Genomic DNA, 23,284 nt, shown 5'->3' on the forward strand with positions numbered 1-23,284 from the left:
GTCCTCGGGGATAGATTACATGGTAATTCAGGGACATCCTAGGAACTGGACTCGAAGATTTTAAAAACCAAACCAATTGATGCTGGCAGTTCCCCAAAGGGGAAAAATCCTCTAAATCACGCAAAGAGTAAAGCCAATACAAAAAGAATGCACTTAAGAAACCCACAAAAGCACCAAAATGATTCCAGATTCCGGCGCCTACCTTAAAGACCGCCCAGATCTCTGGGCTCACACAGGCATCCACACAGGGTCTGGTCTCTGGTTCTTCAACAGCTGTGCTCTCTCAGAGTGAGCCACAGTCTCCCCCCAGGGCTGGGCTCTGCAAACACACATGCTACACTCACAGCCTTGCGGTGCCAGGCAGCCCCTTCGTCCCCCTTCCCGGCGTTGCCAGAGCCTGGCCGCTGACCAGCTCCCTCGTGGAGAAGTTGGGGGACCGATCCAACTCACCCGGCAGAAGGCATCCAGGCGGCAGGGGGCCACTGTATCTCCCTTTCAAAGCTCAAATACCCTCCCGAGCCTCATTAGAATCCCAGAACAGCCCGCAGACAGATCCCATCTTCCTGGGCGGGACCACCCAAACCCTTCCCGGCGGGCTGTGTGTCCCCCACCCCCTACCCCCGAGACCAGACGCAGTCACCTCGTACCTTTACAGAGTCCGGGGTCTCCAAGGGGTACGGCTTCTCCCACGAATTGGGAGGCCACCGGTTTTGGAAGCAAGGGACATTTCGAAGTGAAACAGAAAGTAGCCTGGGGAGCCAACCCAGACCCTGGACCTGCACTTGACTGCCCCCAAGCTCTGTGAGTCTTCAGACTCAGCCGGCAACGCCACTGTCTCAGCTTGGGAGGATCCCAAGGACTCAGCCATGGAGAAGTCTGGAACTCACAGCCACCGCCTCAGCTGCTGCTCCCCCACCCCCCTTTCTGAGTATTTGTTGAGCTTTTAAATATGCAATTTGTCTCCTACAGGGAATTAGCAATCCCATCACCTGACTCTCCTGGCTCCATTATATAATTTAAACTGATCCAGGAGCAACCCCCCCCCCCCACCTTAAGTCCTCAGGGAGAGCATCTATACCCCAGAGTGGGAAGGCACTCAAAACACAAAACAAAGACAATTAACATTTCCAGAATTTTCATTTGGGGACTGACTTCCTGCATACTGCTTTTGTTTTTCTCTGGTTTGATTCTTGGGTACAGGAACTCCTAAATGACAGCTCTGGGTTGGGGCAGGCTTGGATTTCTCATGGTGTAACTACAGTAGCTTTCTTGAGATTAGGTATTGAACGATTTCAGATGGCATCTGAACCCAGAGTTGAAAAGCCTCAGATGGCTTTATAAGACACACTAGTTCTAAAGCCCGCAGTGTTTATTGCTGTTGTCACATTTCTAAGTTCTAGGAGTCAAAAGGGTAAGTTGGACCTGGGGGGAGGGCTGTCGTTAGCCCCCCCCCCCAATCTGATCTGCCTACACCCTCCCCCAACCAACAACCTTGTAATGGACGAGTAAGAGGTGCTAGCTTGCTACAGAAGTTGAAACCTTCAGCTTCCACCCCCAACCATATCACAATCCCCAAGGCCAAATGGCCAGTCTTGAAGTCACCACACTCCAGGGTGAAGGGAGTGTGACTCATTTTATTCTGCTCCAATGTCCCCTATTTATGTCTACCTTCTCTTGCCAAATGATGCCTGCTGAGCAGCCACTGAGAGCTGGCTGTGAATGGAGAGGCTCTTTGCAGAATGGGGATGAAATTACACAGACGTATCACGATGACCAGATTTGCAAAACCCTAGCCAGTTTGTCTGTTTCACAAGACGATTTGTATGCATAGTGGCTTCTGGTCCCTCCAGTCTGCAAGTTAACTGGGTCTTGTTGTAAGATGTGGGATGGACTGGAAAAGGATCATTGCTGTCTTTGGGAACAGACACTAGCTCAATGTTTTTGTTTCCCGTTCTCTAACCCCCACGTCTTCCAGGGGAAACCGATCCCATGACCAACATTAAAGAGATGATCAGTAGAGGGATGGTGTGCCTTTAAAGTCACCTTGGACTTTGTTAACTCTCTACCCATCCATCCCTCTGCAGTGAACCGGGAGGAATCACATTGCTTTTCTAGAGTCGGAGTAGCCATCCACACAGGCAGGAATTAGCAGTCAGGTCTGTGTTTCCTGCTCTGGCTTGCAAAGAGCCAGGTGTGTGTGAGGAAAATCTAAGTGGAGTGACTGATGGGTGTTTGTTTGTGCCTCCCCGTGCAGGTGTAGTAAATACCAAGTCACCTGTTGTGACAGTGGCTGCAGTTACTATTTCCTTAACAGGGATAAGGACACATTGGAAGGTATTGGACCTTCGTAATGGACAAGGGACAATAACGGAAAACGTTGATTATCTAAGTAGAATTTCATAGATCAACATTCATCGATAGAAATATGATAGGGATCATGTACATAACCTTAAAATTTATAGAAGCCACATCTAAAAAACTAGTGAAATTATTTTTAGAATATATTCAAAGAATCATATTCACGTGTAGTTAATATAAACGGTAGATTATTATGTATTCTTTTTTTGTATTTCAGACTTCTAATTTGTATTTTACACTTATATCATATTCAGGAATAGTCACATTCGAAGCCATCAGTAATCACATATAATGGTTATCACATTAGACAGCTTAGCCCTGGATTATATTTAACCGTCGTGGGGTAGGAATTCATTCTTTGGTAACATAGTCATCTATATTGGCTAGAAATTTTAGAAGAAGAGCTTGCTGGCCAGCAAGATGACTCCGTGGGTAAAGGTGCTTGCTGCTAGCCTGATGGGTTATGTTCTCCGGGACCTATGTGATGGAAGGAGAGAACTGACCCTTTCAAGTTAATTCTGATCATATATATATATATATATATATATATATATATATATATATATATATATATATGCATGTGCACCCATATAACAAATGCAATAAAATAAATGAATAAATAAATAGAAAAGGGTTTTGTATACACTTGGTTCTAGCCCCGTGGTGTCACTCAAATAACATTTTCTTAAGTGGCACAGGAAAACATCTAATAAATTTGAAACTGAGATAATACCAACGATTTAATTTCTTTCATGCTACCAGGGAAGTATGAAAAGTAAAGGAAATAAATCTTGGTTTTAGAAAGTTCCCTTTTTGGGTTATCTGTACTGTTCAAGTCAGCATCCCCGATGTCACATGTGACCCTATGTCAGCATCCCCATTGTCACATGTGACCCTATGTCAGCATCCCCGGTGTCACATGTGACTCTATGTCAGCATCCCCGGTGTCACATGTGACCCTATGTCAGCATCCCCGATGTCACTCACATGTGACCCTATGTCAGCATCCCCGATGTCACTCACATGTGACCCTATGTCAGCATCCCCGATGTCACATGTGACCCTATGTCAGCATCCCCATTGTCACATGTGACCCTATGTCAGCATCCCCATTGTCACATGTGACCCTATGTCAGCATCCCCGATGTCACATGTGACCCTATGTCAGCATCCCTGGTGTCACATGTGACCCTATGTCAGCATCCCCGGTGTCACATGTGACCCTATGTCAGCATCCCCATTGTCACATGTGACCCTATGTCAGCATCCCCGGTGTCACTGTGACCCTATGTCAGCATCCCCGATGTCACATGTGACCCTATGTCAGCATCCCCGATGTCACATGTGACCCTATGTCAGCATCCCCATTGTCACATGTGACCCTATGTCAGCATCCCCATTGTCACATGTGACCCTATGTCAGCATCCCCGGTGTCACATGTGACCCTATGTCAGCATCCCCATTGTCACATGTGACCCTATGTCAGCATCCCCGGTGTCACATGTGACCCTATGTCAGCATCCCCATTGTCACATGTGACCCTATGTCAGCATCCCTGGTGTCACATGTGACCCTATGTCAGCATCCCCGATGTCACATGTGACCCTATGTCAGCATCCCCGATGTCACATGTGACCCTATGTCAGCATCCCCGGTGTCACATGTGACCCTATGTCAGCATCCCTGGTGTCACATGTGACCCTATGTCAGCATCCCCATTGTCACATGCGACCCTATGTCAGCATCCCCGGTGTCACATGTGACCCTATGTCAGCATCCCTGGTGTCACATGTGACCCTATGTCAGCATCCCCATTGTCACATGCGACCCTATGTCAGCATCCCCGGTGTCACATGTGACCCTATGTCAGCATCCCCGATGTCACATGCGACCCTATGTCAGCATCCCCGATGTCACATGTGACCCTATGTCAGCATCCCCGATGTCACATGTGACCCTATGTCAGCATCCCCGATGTCACATGTGACCCTATGTCAACATCCCCATTGTCACATGTGACCCTATGTCAGCATCCCTGGTGTTACATATGTCCTATATGCCCTATATACCTTTCTCCTCTCTGTCCATTTCCTGAAGTCTCTGAAATAAACCATCCAATTTTATCAAATCCACTGATTCACTTCTAAGTCACAGGGTCTTGGCTATAATCCAGGCCTTGTCGAGAACCCATGCCTGGTCTTCATGCCTCTGAAGACCTTCATTTTTCATTTTGCCTTCACCGTGCGTAAGCATTGAATTCAGTAGAAAACTATTCCCTTTTAGATACAATCCCTACTGCCTCATGTGATACATTGGATAATTTTAAATTAGTTTTAGGGACTTTTCTCCCTTGCCTCGTTGCTTCAATTCCTTGATTCTGTTTTGTCTCTGTTTTTAACTGTGACATGAACTCCACGGCTCTGTGCTTTTGCTTAAAGTCAGATTTCTCTGCCTGGAATATCCATCCTTAAAAATGCCAACTCCTCAACAAATATCACTCTTCTAAGGGTTGATCATCCATTGACTACACAGTCCTCCCATCTACATCACCACACCACCTAGAAACAGATAAAGTATAACACAGGATTACAGCTTGGTGTGTGTGTGTGTATGTGTATATATATATATATATATATATATATATATATATATATATATATATATAATTAATATGAGTTCTTTCAATCTCACATAATCATATGATAATGACCTTTTGAAGTCACCTTAGGACACAAAATTATCTTCATGAGCAACATGACTAATACATGTCTGAAGGATTAAAATATCCTCATTCCCAGTTCTTCTGCCAATTGCTCAACACATCACCCAGCCATCATCTCCGTGTTCACTATTATATATCAGTGCTACCAGCGCTTAGCATTAGACACTGTCTTAGGCATTCTGGGCATCTCACTTAATTCCAACAACAACAAATGGATACGGCAGTGACTTACTCCAGTTTCTAATAGATGAGACATCTTTAATTCATTTCTTTTCTTCGAATAAGTATATTAAGGTCATTCTTATGAACCATGCTTAGTATTAACTGGTGAACTATTACAGCTCCAACATCCATGGCATTGTATTCCCACATGGTAACTTATTTTAACAACAGCTTAATACACGGGGGTTCTATATTTTCTGTGTTTCTAGTTTGTTTTTTTAGGCCTCAAATTCTCAGGTAGCTGGGGCAAAAAAAAAGACATACTTTGATAGTGTTTTGCGTGGAGAAAGTACATGGTGGCCTGTGACATTCCAGGCATGGCTCTTAGTGTCATTGCTTTATGTGTTTGTTTTCCTTTATTCTGGCTCTCCAGTAGTTTTTTTTATACTTTAGAACAGTGGTTCTCAACCTTCCTAATGCTGTGAGGTGCTGTGGGAACTCCTTCAGCCAAAAGCCTTTAGGATACTGGCCCACTTTGGGTGTGGTCTCATGTACTATAAATGCAGACAAAAAGTGTGCACAGGCCTCTTGGCTGCTGGATTTGATTCCAGTTCCCAGCGCACTCAGAAGACTGCAGATCGCTACCCTTTCTGTGAGTTTATCCCCAAATAAATAAACCTTTGTGATACTCCATTCTGGGCTGTTGTGGAACTCTTTTGTACGCCAATAGCAACCCTTATTAAAAACAACAGTTCCTCATGTTGTGGTGACCTTCGACCATAAAATTATTTTCGTAGCTACTTGATAACTGTAGCTTCGCTATTATTTTGAATGGTAATATAAATATTTTTTGAGATAACGGTTTTCTGAAGGTGTCCCGACCCACAGGTTGAGAACCACTGCTCTAGTCTATTGTCGCTTCAACCAGTGGAAAGACTGATCCCATGTGCAAAGAGAAGTCTCACTCATTGTTGTCATGATGTAATTGTGGAGGATCACTGAACACGTGATGCCAGTGTGAACCCTAATATAAACTATGGGCCAAGGTGTGACAGTGAAGGTAGTCTGTTATAATAATTGCAGCGTTCAAATGCTGCCAGTGCGCAAGGCTGTGTGCTATGAACATGGAAAAACCATTATGCCTTCCTCCCGGTTTTGTTGTGAATCAAAAATTGTCTGTTTTAAAGCTAGGGACCTTAGACTGTCTTGTCTCCAGGAGCCTAGCATTTTATTCCAAATTAATTCCCCCCGCATGTCTGTTACTCAACTGTTTACTGTTTTCTACGCTTTGTTTCCACAAATAAAACTAAACCATATGAATGGCCGTGCCTGGCTGCAGGCTGAACAAATTCTTCTCAAAGTGAAATAAGTAGAAAATCCACTTGTGTCACAGAGTAAACACATCTTGACCTACATAGTGCAACAGACTTGATACCAACATAAGAAGGTGTCAGTGGCGTTTCAGAGGGACTTGGAGTCTGGGCTCGGGCTTAGACGCATGACTCTGTGAGGGGTTGAAGACACAGGAGATTCTTGCAGGGGTGGGGGTCTGTGAGCTCTTGGTAGGATAACTGACTGCTATGTCTTTGCAAAGAAAATGTCTTTCTTATGACCAAGAGCTGTTAGATCATCATGAAGCATCGGGGATTAAGTCGGGGAGTCTGTGGGGTGCGGAGGGCATGCACTCTTCTTCTCCTATGTTCCCCCATCTTCTTTCTCCTCTCTGACCTCTGACACCCATGCAGGTGGTGAGCTGGCTGCTGTCCACCGCCTGTTTTCCTCCCTTCTTTTTTTTCTCCTTTCTGACTTCCTTTCCCTCCTCTCTCTGCCCATCGTTTCTTTTTTCCTCCACTCTTCCCATTTATTATGTTTGATGTGAGTCAGTTTTGTGCCTTGCTATTCTTGGCCAACTCTGTAAGATGCTCTGCCTGGAGATCTTCTTGCCAAAGCCCTAGTAAGCTTACCGGGCTTCTAAACTTAGATTAGTTTGTTTTTGCTTCATTGTGGAAAGTCTGCAATTTTATAAACAAGAATGGTCTGAGACCAAAAGACTCTTGTTTGGAGCAAAGGGGGCTGTGTCTTAAGGCTTCCCAGAATGAAGGTAGATCCTGACAGGAACATGATCTGAGGGCTCCAGAATAATCCATAACACGGTAGTTATTACCTCGCACCCTGCCAGGTCGGTGCCACTGCCAATTTCAGAAGCCATTTTTCACACAGCTTCCAGTCATCTCAGCACAAGGCAAGTGACAGTTTCACTTGGGGTGAGCAACGGGGAAAGGCGGCTTCCCACAGGGTGAGGCTGCTTCTGTTGCTCCCTTTCATTTTCTCCAAAGCACCATGTGGGATTGGTGTCATGATTTGGGTCCAGATAGGACTGAGACGCAAGTCAGATGCCAGAGGGATGTGAGTGGAGTCAGAAACGGTTGCTGGAGCAGAATCGAGAGAGCTGGAATTGGATTCGAGCCATCCCACCTGATCACACAGGTTATATAGTCCAGTTTTAGTGAAGTAAGAAGAAAATCTGGCCCGATGCTCATAAAGCATCTACAGGGCATGGACCATGGCAGGTGCTGACTGCCCCCAGCCAGCATGGCCCTGAGCCTCTTTCCTCTTGTTTCTAAAATGCAGACAGGATGAGGTCCCCAGTAAATGATAAATGTCACATGAGGGGTCTTCTAGCAAATTTTCGTGTTGCAGACTATGTTTTCTAAAGGTGGACAGAACAGACCATGCTTGTCATCCCACATTTTCTAGAAGCTGGATGTTCTCCTATCAAGTGACAGGAGCTGAATTCTTCCCTCTTTGAATCCAGATGTGCTTGGAACTCCTCTTTGGCATCATTTAAGCTGGTTAATTTTAGGGACTGGAGAAACTTCCCTAGGCAATGTCATGAAAACTGACTTCCTCTAGAAGGTCAGGAATTCAAGGTCATACTAAGCTTTATAGTGAGCTCTCTCTCTCTCTCTCTCTCTCTCTCTCTCTCTCTCTCTCTCTCTCTCTCTCTCTCTCTTTCTCTCTCTCTCTCTCTGTCTCTCCCTCCCCCCTCCCCCCTCTGTGTGTGTGTGTGTGTACTAAGAAAACCCAATTGCCAATGCAGCTTGATTAGTGTGGTTTTCTGATCACAGAAGACATCTGTCTTTACATTAAATCTCAGATTGCTGTCAGTTTGAATGTGAAATGCTCCCCCACGGGCTCATGTACTTGGTCATTTAGTCCCCAGCTTGTGATGATGTTTTAGGGGACTTTGAAACCTTATGAAAGTGGGGTCTAGCTGGAGGAAGTACCTTTCCTGGAGGTGACCTTCATGAAGGTGGGGTCTAACTGGAGGAAGTGCCTTTCTGGGAGGCGGGCCTTGGGATTTTATAGCCCAGTCAACTTCCTGTTCTCTGTCTATTGGGAAGTCAGCAGGTGGTGTCGTCTTGCAGCCACAGCCATCCTCACAGTGATAGACTGTACCCTCAGGCAGTGAGTCCAAATCAGCCCTTCACCCCTTGTTTCTGTCACCATTTTGTCACAGCAAAGAAGAAAATCACTACCACAGTTGTCAAACCTCTTTGATTTAAGAAGACATTAATATTAAACAGTCTTTAAAAGTTGTATGTGAATGTATTAATATATAAGTAGTCTTTAAACTTGTCTTAAATAGTAAGATCATAGTCACTGTAGCCAGACTTCTTCCAGAATGCACACCTTATTTAGCTCACTCGACCTTCTGGCTAGTTTGTGTCTATTCTGTCTGTAAAGGAATTACCCACAGCTCATCTCTTCCTGGAAACATCCCCAGATAAGCACAGTGCATTGGGCCACTTACCCGGTCTCCCCTTCCATTGAACCTATGTTGAGAGGAGAGGGTCGATGCTGAAAGATACTGCCCATAAGATACAAAGGCTTTGGAGTGATAAATGTTTTGCAGTTCCTAGGTGTTTCATTTTTTGGCTTAGGGTTTGGAAATGGAAATCAGTTTTTTTTTGCATTATTATTTTTTTATCTCATCCTTACAGTAATTCCTGGTCTCTGAATTCAGAATTCTGCTCCAACCTTCAAATAAGTCTATTCTACTTTATTTCTGATGTTTGGGGTCTTACAAGCCAATAAGGAACCAAGCAAAAACTGTTCTAAAACAAAATTTAACATAATTCTAGTTAGTAAATAGTCACTTATATCAGAGGGTGAAAGCCACAGGTACACACTAAGGAAGCATAGATGAACCTAGCTGAGATGGAAATATAATTTTCCCCATATGTACCTTCCTAGGGAAAGCAATAGGGTCCAATGCTCAGGCCTTGGAATCACTTAGGACCAGAACTTACACCTTAGCTGTGAGGTCTCTGACAGGTTATTGTGGCCAAGAGGGAAGACAAACAATGCTTAGGCCTTAGGATTATTGCCAAGGTGAATGGATCATTATGTCAAACAGTAGTATCTTAACAACAAGAGAGAGAGAGAGAGAGAGAGACAGAGACAGAGAGACAGAGAGCAATAATTGAACTTGCATGCTGTTTGTCTCAGCAGCAGCTCACCCACCCTAATCCAGTCACCATGAAGGGTTTTCCTAGCAAGGTCTTAGAGCCTCCTTCCTGTCTGTCTGTGCATCCTCTTCATAGATGCTCCATATTACTGCAATGCTCAGCCTTCATGCAAAGGGGACAATCATGAAGGATTGTTTTAAAGAATGGAAATTGGTCCAGCTCATCCACTTCCGGTCATTCTTGAGTCATCATCTTAGACTGGTCAAGCTGCTCTAAGTCCCTGCTCACTGAAGATAGAGAACCAACTAGCTCTGAGATCACTCAGTCCATCAGCTCAGCATCTCAATAGGGCAACAGAGGGCAATGTCAGTGTTGGAGAAGATCAGGGCCATTGGAAACAGCACTTGTGTTTAAGTGTTCACCCACAAATTTGACTGCGTATTCATTTAGTCAATCAGTCACTGGTTATTATCAACTTGACATGTATGTGCAGGCCCTGGGCATACAAACATGAGTAAATTGGTTATGGTTTCTGTTCTCATAAAGTGAAGTACCTGTCATGCCATCAAATAGCCCTGGAATAAAGGCATCCTTTATTTATTCATTTATTTTAAAAGATTTATCTTGTTTTGTATATATATGTGTTGTGTATGTATGTGTTTGTATAAGTGAGTTAGTGTGTGTTGGTGTGTGTATGTATGTGTATATGAATGTTTACATGTATATGTGTTTGTGTATGTATGTATGTATGTGTTTGTATGTGTATGTGTTGGTGTATGTTTGTGTCTGTATGTCTGTGTATGTTTGTGTGTACATGTGTCTTTATGAGTGTATACGCCTTTGTGTGTTTCTGTGTGTGTATGCATTGTTTATGTGTATGTATGTGTGAATGTGTATTTGTGTGCATGTGTTTGGGTGTGTGGGGGTTTATGTGTGCATATGTGTTTGGGTGTGTGTGTGTGTGCATGTGTTTGTGTGTATGTGTGCACAGAGGCCAGAAAAGTTCATCAGAATGGTTGGAGCTGGAGTTACAGGTATTTGTGAGCTGCTAGATTTGTGGGGGTGCTTTTTCCTTTCCCCTTCTCTATGTACTTATTTCCTGAGCGTTGTCTTGTGTCTAGAGCCCTCTCTTGGTCTCATGTTCCTGTAGGCACCTATGACCCTCGAAGGTTCCTGTCTAGTTTCCCCTTTATGCCAGTTGCCATTTCTCTTCTCTACATCCTTAGCCCCTCACCAGATCCACCACAATAACTTTACTGACTTTCCATTTGCAAAATGCTCATCTTTATTTTCCATACAGCCACCAGAATCATCTTTCTAAAATAGGGCTTGCGGGTGACATCCTTTCCATAGCTTGTGTCTCCCATGCAGCACAATGTTTAAGTCATTCAGCACGACGCTGAACTCTTCCTGATCTTGCACTCCATCCCTGCTCATCTCTAACTGCGTCTATGTTTAGTGCCAAATGTTCTGCTAGGAAAGTCTACTTAGCATTTTATACAATTTTAATTCTCCACTATCTATCTTCTCATCAGTCAAGATGCTTCTCTGTTTTCCTTTGTGATATCCCCGAATGCGTGTTCCTTAAAATACTGCTCTTCTGCAATTGTCTGTCTCAGAAGGGAATCCCTGGGCAATGGTTCTGGGTAATGTCCTTTGGCATTCTGGCTTTTCAGCTCGTCCTCACACACTTCAGCAGTTCACATGCTCTGAGAAGTCCTGCAGCAAATGAGCTAGCACTTCCTAGCCCAATGGACCCTAAACACCAGAACCTCTATTTTCTTGGAATCCCGGAATCTAATGACTACATTAGGAAATGCTATCTATTAAAATCTTCATTCATACTTTCTATTATTCACTGGCTTGATAAATATTTCCTTAGTACCAAGACCGAGAGAACATTCCCATCCTAAAGCCAGATAAACACAGTCCTAGCTATGGATCTATAGTTTTGACTGGATAGCAGACAAGTCAACAAGCAGGGCTAAGAGATTGGTGAGTTGGGCACTGGTTGGGAGGGCTTCCTGGAGGAAGTGGCTTCTTATAGAGACCCACGGAGTGATGGGAATTACTATCTGGAAGTCAAGGACAGAAAGAGAAAGTAATAAGGGCAGCATCCACAGCTTGTACTAGGGCACCGAGAACAGGAAGAGCATGAAAACATCCTAGGGGCGCTGAAAGAAATAGCGCTGCACCGCAGGAGGCAGACCTCTTCCCTTGAGATTTCCGGCAGGGCAGGCGTATTTCTAAGTTCTCAGTAGTCTTCCCTCACAGAAGCTGGGTGCAATTTTGGGCAAGTTGTCTTCCTTATCTCTCTCTCCTGTCCCTACTCTTCTCTTTTCTTCCCTGCCCCATCTTGCCTGCAAAGTGGATATACAAAAAACTTTTGAGCACTGTAACACCCTGATCAGACACATTATTTTGTGGGGACGACCCGTCTTTTGAAGCACAGAACCAAGCACTCCCATATCTAGCATTCTGGACAGAGTAAGTTTATTTTGAAGGAGGTTTATCATTCAAGAGGCTTATATGGTAGACACTGTTTTAATTTTCTTTTTAATTTATTTTTCAATGAATAAATTAAGAATATAGAGATGTGATTATGAATAGAGAGGGAATTTTTTTAACTAACCAGGCTGTTATTTAATGCTCCTTAACATATTTTCCATTCTTAGGCATCTTTTGTCAAGTAGTAAATAGAGAAATAGAGACATATGGATTGAGCTAGAGGCTTAGAATTGAGTGTTCCGGGAGCCCAACAGCTGCTGGGTTGGTTCAGGGGCTCTCTCTGCAGACACTGGGCTGGGTTTCCTGTCCTCTGTTTTTCTGAGCCCTTTCCTTCCGCGGCTGCTATCTGGTAATTGAGGAGCTGTCCCTTTTGTCATCAGTAGCACAGAGGGCAATGCCTCTTAATTAATGAAGGGAAGCGGTGCAATGTGGTGGGAACATTGCAATTGTTTCCAATTAATCCCATGTGGTGTGGGGAACAGTTAATAATCCACATAGCAACCTGGGAGCTAAAAATGCAGAACTTTCATCCTTTACCAATTATTTTTCCGTGGCTCCAGCAAAGGTGAGGAAACTCAACAGCAAGATGCAGAGCATCTCCACAGAGTCACAGCAGGGTAAACGCCTAACTATGACCTCAACTAGGAGAGAGAGTCCCCTGGACCCAGACCACATCAGTTCCCAGATTTACAGCCTCTGCAATCTTCATGTCTTGGCAGCTGTTTAACCACTCACTGGAGGAGCAGTTATTTTCTTGGATGTAATAATTGTCCCCAAATGCAAGGTCACCTTCATGTTCATACATAAGTGGGTGTGTGCTGCACATTTTAATTTCATTATTGGTGCTTTGCAAAATTCTTTCACAGGGAATATCTTAGAGATCTACAAACCCCTGATGGTAACACACCGAAGATCTTACCCTAGGGCCAGAGTATTCACATGCGGTAAAAGACCCTTATTCTCCAGGTCAGTGTGGAAGGCATATAAATCGGTGCTATTCTGTACATTTCTGGTTCTATCTCAACTTGGCCACTGTCTTGGTCGGAACAGAGGTATTTCTAAGAGGAGACACCTATGCTTCTTCTCCAGCTATCAGACTATGGAGACAATGGATCCTAAGAAATTGAAATTTCCTCAGGGGACTCATGCCTAGGGAAGGAAAGAAGTGGCCGCTGTTGGCGGTCAGAGGAGAGACTTGTAGTCCAGATTTCACACAACTCGGAAAACTCGATAGACATCTGGGGGGGTGTTCCTACCTCTTGGCTACTTAGTGCTGCTGGGAACAACTGAATTTAAGTCTCTTGGATCTGTGTCGAGGAGCTGCCTTGCTGCCTTTGCTGATTCTCCAGTTGAGTTTTCAAGGAAGGAGTAGTAGGTAATTTTTAAACTCATTAAGTATTTACTACCAGGACACTGCAGAGGTAGAAGGTGGTTGGAAGGGAGGACCTGCTTCAGAGAAGGTGTGTTAGAGCTCTGTCTGTGCGATCTGTGCTGAGGTGTGTCTGTGCGGAGGTGTGTCCGTGTGTCTTCGCGGCAGTTTGGGAGGGTTTTTGAGGAGGCACATTTCTCCAAAGCCCAGAATCTACCTCTGCAGCCGACCCAGGAAGATGCATACAAGGTGCAGTCCAACCACTGAGCAGCATAGCATTGCTTGTTGATCAAGAGCCCGAGACCCTGCTCTTGCTGGCTCAGGCTGTCTCTGTTGTGAGTTCTAGCCTGCCTCTGCTCCGTCACTGTAAATCACCTTTATCCCCACAGGACAGTCACCAATTTGCTCAGCCTGTTCTCCTGCCACTGAGGTCATCTGTCACTGTAAGCCAGACGGGGGGGGGGGCATCCCCGAGTTAAAAACAAACCTTTTACAGCTGCGAAACATAACATCTCTATCCTTTAACAAGGATGGAAAGATGGAAAGCGGCTTTGAAGCTTCCTCGCTGCTGTGCTGGACCCTGAGTTATTTCATCATAATAGGAAAACACAGCAAGAATCCTCCTGTGATTAGTCTAAAGCTTACGCAGAGGCTGCTGATGTGCGGCTGAAGCTGATGATGCAGTGGGGTGTGTTTCTGCTGCTGTGTGGTGGAGACAGATGTTGCTAAGGGCTTATTTTTAAAGTTTGGTTAATTATAACGTAAACTAACGGCAAGGGAGATGAATCATTGACTTGTCCCCTTTTTTTTCTCTCTGCACCCCACACCCCTGAGCATTTTTTTCTTAAGGTATTTACCCAGTGGGCGAGGTCCTATTCTGGGTCCCCAGGAAAAGAACGATGGGACTTGATCACCAATAGCACAGTGAATAGCGCAAGGCAGGCGATCGCCACCCTGAGTCTTTGTAAACTGGAAGCTCGTTCCTCCCTTCGGTCCAGTTTGGAAACCTGCATAGTCAACAGGAAGCAGTTCTGTGTGTGGGAGAAGATCTAGACTAGGGGTTACGAAAGCTGGATTCGAACCCACCTTCACCAATGATGGCTCATGGGTAGGGGCTGTTTCTGTGCACAGTGCCTGAAACCTCACGGGGCAGGGCTTCTATTTCTTTCAGTGCCCCTAGGACATTTTCATGCTCTGCCTGTGTTTGGCGCCTTAGTATAAGCACTATCACTTTTTCTTTCTGCCCTTGACTTCCAGCTAGCAATTCCCATCACTCCTCAGGCCCCTATATGAAGCCACTTCTTCCAGGAAGTCCGCCTAAGCACTGTTCTGCACATCAATCTCTTTCACCATAATTTACTTAGGTGCTCTCTCAGCTCATGTGCACCTCTGAGATGGTGTGCCTTTTCTTGAGAGCGGTGACAGAAGAGTGGGATGCCGCAGAAATCGGTAAGCCTCTGCTTTCCTGTTGCAGCCATGAGCCACGTCTCAGCTTTAGACTCGGCTGCGATTTCACCAGTCCTTTCTAAAGGATAGGGACCTGTTAACAATCTCACAGCTAATCATCAGCGGGGGAACACGCAAAGCCGCAAAGCGGGCTTTCTCCGCTGGGTTATCTAAGGCAATCTCTCCTGAGATGATGGAGGCGCCCAGTGACGTCTGAATTACGGGCTCCGTACTGCCGTGTTGGTGGCTGTTCATTATCCTTAGAGGAGGGTGGGATGGCACATTTTAAAATCTTGTAGGCTTGGTTCTGTTCCAGTTTGTTTTTGTCACCCAGAGAAGTATCTAAGCATTCTATTCTTGTCTTTATTACATAACAATAAAAGTATGGACTCAATATGGATGCTGATATAGGAATAGTCCCTGCAGCTTGATTCGAAAGACTTAAAGTAGTGTCCACCGACCAGATAAGTGGACAACTGTGCACTGAAAGACCACTCAGAGATGGAAATGAAGTCTTTTTCTCTCCATTAGAAGCAATGTGGAGGAACCAGAAAATAACCCTGCTGAGTGGCAGGACCCAGATTCCCTTACAAATACACACCCTATAGAACACTATTTATATAGAATTGTAAAAGTCGTTGTGTTTGGTGATACAGGTCTATGATCCTAGCCATTCAGAGGGCTGAGGCAAGGGGATCAGAAGTTCAAAGCCTGCTTGGATTGGGTCAGCTGGGGCAACTCAGTGAGATCTTATCTCTAAGTAAAAACTTAAAAAAAAAAAAAAGACTGAGAATACACTTGCAAAGACCTGGAATCAAATCCCAGTGCTTCAAAACTTAAAAAAAAATGTGGAAAGTGCAGGCTAATTCCTAGCAACAGGAAGAAGATCATGGTTGCTTGGAGCTGGGAGTTTGGAGAGGGCAGGGGGTGGACTAAAGGAGGCATGAGGACCCTTTGGGAATGGAGGCTGGAGATTGTGTCTATTATCTTGATGTGGGGAAGCAATTTTCATAGACTCATGCATACATCAGAAATGCTCAAATCATGCACTGAAAATATATGCTATTTATGATATATCTAAATGCAGCTATTTCAAACATATAATACAGAATTCAGAAGGGGATTGGAATTGAAGCTCGGCGTCAGCCTGTGTTATCTGTGCACACTTTGGTGAGTTCAAAACATAATAACTTCTACCTCACAAACGCTGCTCTGAAGATTAAATAGCTAAATTCCTGACAAAATTAACCTTTATGCTCGTGTCCTCAGAACCCAGGGAAAGGATTTCATGTTCTATTTTGCACTTAGTTTTGTTCTGAGACAGTCAAGTTCACAGATTTGTTTAAGGGATAATGCAACAGCTCACGCAAGCTTTTTAGGTTTCTTCTCGGCATCCGGGTGGGGGTGGGGGAAGCATTATCCTGAAACAGTCTTTAAAAGTCATCCTTTTCCTATTTATAAGTGTGACCATTTATTCATTGCCCTTTATAACACCCCTTGACAAGCTGTTATCTGTCTACTTTGTCTAATCTGTGTCCCTCCATTGAAGCAGAAGCCCCTTGACTAGTTCATTGTAACAGCAAAGCCGCCTGACAACTGTTGGTTCAGTGCTGAGCCAAAGAAAGGCTCCATTCCCTCCCTCATTCCTCTGTGTCCATGGCAGTGTGGTGTTGGGTGCCTAGCGCTATTGATGCTGGTGGTGTTGGATTGGTGTTACTGGTGGTGCAGTTCAGTACACGGTCCTTTATGGTGCCCCACAGTTTGCCTAACATGGACAGGCAGCCAGGCAGAAAATCCCTGACTCTGCAGGAGGAAGACCACACACACTGAATAAGAGGAACCTGCACCCACTGCTGTTGGGAGGTAAATAGGCGTGGCCACTCTGGAGATCAGTATGGATGTTTCTCCAGACAAGAAGAGAGGCACCAAATGATGCAGTTGTATCCCTTCTGGGCTAGCTCAAGAGGCTGTCTCCTACCACAGAGATGCCGTACAGATGATGTTTCCTGCTGCAGTATATGCGGCAGCTAGGAAACAGGTAAGGAAAATGGGGCCCATGCGCACTAAAATTTTATTCCGCCATAAAGGAGACCGAAACTATGAAGATGACAGGAAATGGACAGGTCTTGGGATTATCATATGAAGTGAGGTGACCCAGATTCAGAAAGGCAAATGTCACATTCTCTCTCACACAGAGATTTTAGCTTTTTATGTGTAACAAGAGGGGGGTTCTGATTGGTGAGTCTACCCCTAAATAAATAACCATCTATTTCTCAGTCCTGAGCTAGTGTGAGATTTCTTTTAAGCGTCCTTCCACATTTTATGTGTATTTATGTTTATGCATGTTTATGTGTGTGTGTGTGGGGGGGGTAATAGGTTCTAGAACTAGAAAGAGGACCAGAAGAGAGGAAAAGGAAGTGTTGAAAAAGTGGGTACCTAAACACATGTGACATGGAAGTAGGGAGGAGGTGTGCGGTTTGCATGAGAATGACTCCCACAGACTCATAGGAGTGGGACTATTTGAAAGGATTAGGACTTGTGGCCTTGATGGAGGAAGTGTGTTACAGGGGCGGGCTTTGGCATCTCAGAAGCTCAAGCCAGGCCCAGTGTTACTCTCTCTCCCTGTTGCCTGCAGATCCAGATGTAGAACTCTCAGCTCCTTCCTCAGCACCGTGTCTGCATGCATGACACCATACTTTCCGCCATGACAATAATGGACTAAACCTCTGAACCTGTAAGCCACCCAATTAAATGTTTTTCTTTATAAGAGTTGGCAAGGTCATGATATCTCTTCCCAGCAATAGAAAATGCTAAGACACAAGGCTCCTGGGATGAAGGGCCTGAGGGTGGGGGCAGGGAGATGAAGAAGACGAGGGGTAGAAAAATCAACAAAAACAAACCATGTTTGGAGCCTAATTTTCTATATGCTAGATGAAAATAATAAAGATAATAATAAAATAAGGCATGAAAGATGGGAAAAAAAGGAATCAGACTTAAGACTGAAGATTAGAACGCTTAAGGTTTAGGAATTTGTGAACAGGTAAGCTCAGATGTGGTCCATCCTCTGACCCTTATTCATAGTTAATAAGAAAAAGCAGTGGGAGGAAAAGTGGAATTCAAGGCTCAGTTACTTCAGCCCCTCCTGTGACCAGTTTGCTCTGTTTGGGATTTAAGGCTTACCCCAATTGGCTTTTTCCTTCTTTGTAATCTTGTTATGCAAATTGAAACTAACCTGTTTAGCCCTGACTTGATTCCACCTTTCTGTCTTGTTCTTCTGCCGTGTTTCTAGCAGACTCCATGACTTCAGTGTTGCGTTAGCAGAAATATGAAAATCTAACTGACACCAGTTCACAAAGACACAGCCAACCCGCACCCCGCGGGGCACACTCTCCGCTCACACGCCAGTCACTTTCCTTGTTAAAACACCCAATATGAAACAACTCGAAAGAGAGAGGGTTGACTTCGGCTCACAGTTTGAGAGTACAGTCTACCATGTCAGGGGAGACAGGATGGTGGGAGCGGTCTTGGCTATGGTGGCGGGAATAGACAGTCGCTTGCCCACATCTCGGCATATTTGAAGCAGAGAGAGATGAACTGTCTGGTTTTCTCGAGGACCCTAACTCTGGAATGATGCTGCCCTCATTTAGTTAAATGTCTCTGCTGGAAGACCCAGAAGTGTGTCTCCTAGTGATTTGGAATCCAATTAAGTTGACAATTAGACCAATCACCGTTCTGCAATCTGTTCACACAACTGTACTGCAATCATTTCTTGGGAGGGTACCTTTACTTAACAGCTGTGTATAAGGAGATCATCAGCAGGGTTGCCACCCCACACTGTACCCTTTCCCTCCAAGGAAGGAATCAGTGCCTACCAAATCACTAGCAGAAGGTTCAGTGAAGGAAAAGGACTTCCTGGGTTGGTGGCAGTTGTGAACTTTTACATTCTAATTATCCCATTTGGTCTCTGTTGTTGCAATTACATTCAAATTTTGCATGCAGACAACCGGGTGCCTTGGGCTAGGTTAATCAATTATATCACAATTCTTATTAGAGCAATACGGATGTAAGTAGATAAATAGTTGGCTAATATAAACACCAGATCTACTATTTAAATTTGGAATAAAGAGAGTCTATCTGTGAAAAATTCATTCAGACTCTTTTGAAATGAAAATACTTAATGAGATACTTAATAAAATCTCAAAGTCACCCAGAGAGTTTAGACAATGTCATGGTCTGGCATTGGCCCAGGTGTCTTCTAAAGGCCCAGGACTGAAGACCTGGTCCACAGGGTGGTGTTATAGGGAGAAAATGAAAGCCCTAAAGGGTGGGGCCGAGAAAGAGATTCCTAATGCCATTGTGGATGTTTCCCTAAGGGAACTATGGGACTCCAAGTGTCTCGGATCCCTCTAGCACACATCCCTGCCATTGCTGTTCAGCATTTGACATGAGGTGCTACACCTAGGGGCCATCCTTCCCAAGTGTTTGGATCCTGAAATTGCAAACTGTGAGCTAAGTTAACCTTTTCTCTTTAAAATGTTAGTTACTTCAGGCATTTCACTGTAGCTATGCAAACCTGACTCATAGAGACGTATCAGGTCATCATGTGAGAGAACAACACATTCTGTCCTCTTTAAGGAGGCTTTGCACAGCAGAAAGGCACATGCCATAATCCTCGCACTTGAGAGATGAAGGCAGGAGGATGGCAAGTTAGAGAGACCAATGTGAGTTCCATAAAGGAACCTGTTTCCTAAAACACAGAGCATAAGTGAGTTTTTGTAAAGAAAAAAAAAAAGTTAAGCTGCTCTTGCTTGGCTCCTGGCTGCCTTTGCATTGGTTAACTTGTTAAGTTTTATTTTTTTTTATTGTTTTTTTTTTCCACACGGTTTTATACAATGCTGGGGATTGAACCCAGGAAGCCGAGAGTGCCAGGCAAGTACCCAATCAATTGAGCTGCAACCCTTCCCCATCATTTGTTACCTTTCTGGACTCAAGATCCAGGATTCAGCATAAGCTTCTAGTGTCATAGCACTAATGATCCTCTCTCATCTTGCATATTGTCTTCTCTCCCTAACCTGCTGTGATTGGTTCCAGAAACCCTCTGTGGGCTGAGCATCCATAGATGCTCCAGTTCTCACATGGAGTAATTGGCAACCATATATACCCTTGTGTAGACTTCAAGTCATCTCTGTACCATGCAAATAATTGTGCAATTAGAGAACAGCGACAGCAGGCATCTGGAGTGCACGCATGTCAAGTGCGTATGGTTGCTTCCCAGGAATACGGTCAATGCAGAGGCAGCTGATTCACAGCTACAGAACATGTGGTTAGAGAAGGCTGAGTGCCTTTGTTCTCTGGCCTTGAACGACATTTGTTTCTACTCTTCCACACAGGCCTCAGGGTCCTGATCGGGCTCTTGCATTCTCTTTATGGTTCATTTCCTAGGACAGAGACTGCTTAGGCTGGGCATTTATAAATAAGAAGAAGTCTCTGTGTGTGATTTGTTTGGGAGCTGGGTGGTGGGCCCTACAAAAAGCCTAAAGAATAAAAACTATCAGAACACACAATACATACATATGCACATACACACAGAGTCACATATGGACACAGACACACACAGGAATACACATATACATAGACACACACAGATACACACCCATTTGGAGGCTAGAGATCGAATCTATGGCCTCGCTTATGCAGGACAAGCATTTTATTTCTTAACTAAGTTGCCTAGTCTGTCTCTCAACCTGTTATCCTCCAGCCTCAGCCTCCCGCATAGCTGGACACGGTCGGGCCTGGCTTCAGTTGTTCTATTGTGTGGTACTCCAGCATATTTCTCAAGTAAACGAATGTTCTCAGTGCTTTTCCTGAGCTCAGCCAACACCCATTAATATTTTCACTTATTGCCCTTAATGGGCCCCATTAATACAAATCTACAAGACTTGGGAGTCAATACCATCGAATGTGCTCTGGTCTCTGTACAATAAGACAGCACTGTAGATAATTCTGTAAACGTATATAACATTTCCCTCAATATTTCAGTTATACAATTATGAAGATCCCGAGTCATCTCTATTCAAATTTTCTCCTTTGATGACTGTGGAAACCAGATATTTCGGGGAAAAGAGTCTTCTGGGAAGCCATACTGCTGAGAACACAAAACGTCAGAAAATGGAGTGCACTGATCCCAGCTGCTGGTCTACTGCTCTTTCAGCTTCATCCGACAGTCTTTAGGCAGTGGCCAGGACCCTGAACTCAGCGGATGATCTCTGGACCCAACAATTAGTAAAACAGAGTGACGTGCCTCTCCCCTCCCCATTTATGATATTCCTATTTCGCTTGGACTTGGCCTTGTTCTGAGGACAGCTTGATAACGGTCGACCATTTGCTTTCATTGGAATTCTGCAACATCTTAATATATAGACAAAAATCTACTTTACCCTCGCATTCTGCCTCAGTCCTTAAAGGTCCCTGGTAGGGAAAATAGAAACAGGAAGAGAAGCAAAAGCTTGCTAATGAATGGATTACCATTAATTAAAAGATAATGAAAACCATTCATTTACATCTTGTAAATCAGATTTGCTGGCGCTTATGGGTTTGCAGAAGTTCTTAATCTGCTCTCTTAACCCAATGTGTGAATGAAACGGAAGCCGACAGCGGCTTAACTGTAATAATAAATCTGAACATGGATTCAGTGTGTTTTATAATTTACTGGGAATTTTTCTTCACTCCTGAAATCAAATGTTTTATGTTTTGTTGTAATCATTGTCATGTAAATTGGGAGGTGGGACAGAAACCAATTTAGTTCTCGTTCTCTCTCTCTCTCTCTCTCTCTCTCTCTCTCTCTCTCTCTCTCTCTCTCTCTCTCTCATCTGAGACAGGGTTTCATGTAGCTTGGGATGGCCTCAAATTCACTGTGTATAAGAGACTGTCCTTGAACGTCTGATCATCTGGCCACCATTTCCCATGTGCCGGGATTACAGGCGCATGCCCCCAAACCTGCTTGTTGTTCCCTTAGTCTCCCCTCCTTGGCTCATACTTATTAATTTTATTAGGAAACTTCCAGGCAACATTTGAGCAGATATATCTCTCTCTGAACAATTGTGCTCTCAGTGATAATGCCAGAATTTTTTCAGGGAGTCATGGACTTTAGAGGAAATACATAGCAGTGATCTGGCCATCCTTATCCTGTAAGGCAATGTTCCGGAAAATGAGAAAACTGCCCTTAATTGAGACCAGAAGGTGGCTCTGCCAGTGTCATAGGCAATGGAGGATGGGCTATGAATGAACACAGTCCATACAACAACTAAACCCTTGCTCTTTCACTTGTGCTTCAGAGTTTGTTTTTTTACAGGACTGAAAACTATGAATACAAATAAACATTGTAATAGACATTGGAGTCTCTCCTTAGATCGGGGTTAGAATATACTTAACAGTATGCTACATTTAACTTCACATAGTTTGAGGGTTTTGAATTTTTCAATAATTTCAGTGAGGAATGTGAGGCAGAAGCTATTGCACGAAAAAGCTAATTCCATGTTTTTGAGGTATTCGGGTAAAATGTTTATTAATTTTCCTTGATTCTAGAATACTGTTTCTAGATTATTGATGGCATTTTATAACCTGTGTTAGTAAACTTTTCAGTGAAACCACAAAATACCTAAACCACTAAAAGAAGCACAGTTTGGTTTGGTTCAGAATTTCAGAGGTCTCAGACCAGGGTCAGTTGTTTTTATTGCTTTCAGATCAGGTCCATGACAAGGGAGAAACATCATGATGGGAGAGTGTGGAGGGCAACTGTTACCTCATGCCAACCAGAAACCAGAGAGACAAGAGAGAAGAGACAGCAGGGCCAAGATATGCCACTCAAATGCCATTCAACACGTTCTCAGTGACCTGCTTGCTCCAATCAGCCTTTAACTTGGCATATCTTCTTATCCTTCCCAATCAGTTCCAACAAGTGGGGACCAAGTGTTCATTCAACTCTATGAGCCCATTGGGAAATTCTCCTTCAAACCATCATCAGCATCTCAGCTGCATGCTCTTGCATCCCCGGACTCGACCTCATGTTCCCCACCAATGATGTACTGTGCCTTCTGTAACTGAGACCCAAAATAAACGTTTCTTCTCTTAAGCTGTTTCTGACAATTAGTATGTCACAAAATATTAACTGACACACTGGCAGGCAGGGTAACTTTTTAGTATGTATTTTGCTTACTCTTGAACACAATCAGGGCTGTGATTTAATT

General features: G+C 44.2%; 1 protein-coding gene across 13 annotated transcripts in view; it reads right to left on the bottom strand.

Moving 5' to 3' along the window:
• Window positions 1–23,284, bottom strand: part of Phactr1 (phosphatase and actin regulator 1) — a 438,973-nt gene that overhangs the window by 258,108 nt on the left and 157,581 nt on the right. The window contains exon 1 of one of the 13 annotated variants that reach the window (XM_075969818.1): window positions 648–920. The exons of 10 other annotated variants lie outside the window; for them this stretch is intronic. The gene's annotated coding sequence lies outside the window, so the exon portion shown is untranslated. Of the gene's footprint in view, window positions 1–202; window positions 320–647; window positions 921–23,284 lie in introns of those variants that run through there. 2 more of the 13 variants (XM_075969820.1, XM_075969819.1) reach the window with 2 other exon arrangements.

Source organism: Microtus pennsylvanicus, chromosome 4 (assembly GCF_037038515.1).
Source record: "Microtus pennsylvanicus isolate mMicPen1 chromosome 4, mMicPen1.hap1, whole genome shotgun sequence".
Classification (NCBI taxonomy): domain Eukaryota; kingdom Metazoa; phylum Chordata; class Mammalia; order Rodentia; family Cricetidae; genus Microtus; species Microtus pennsylvanicus.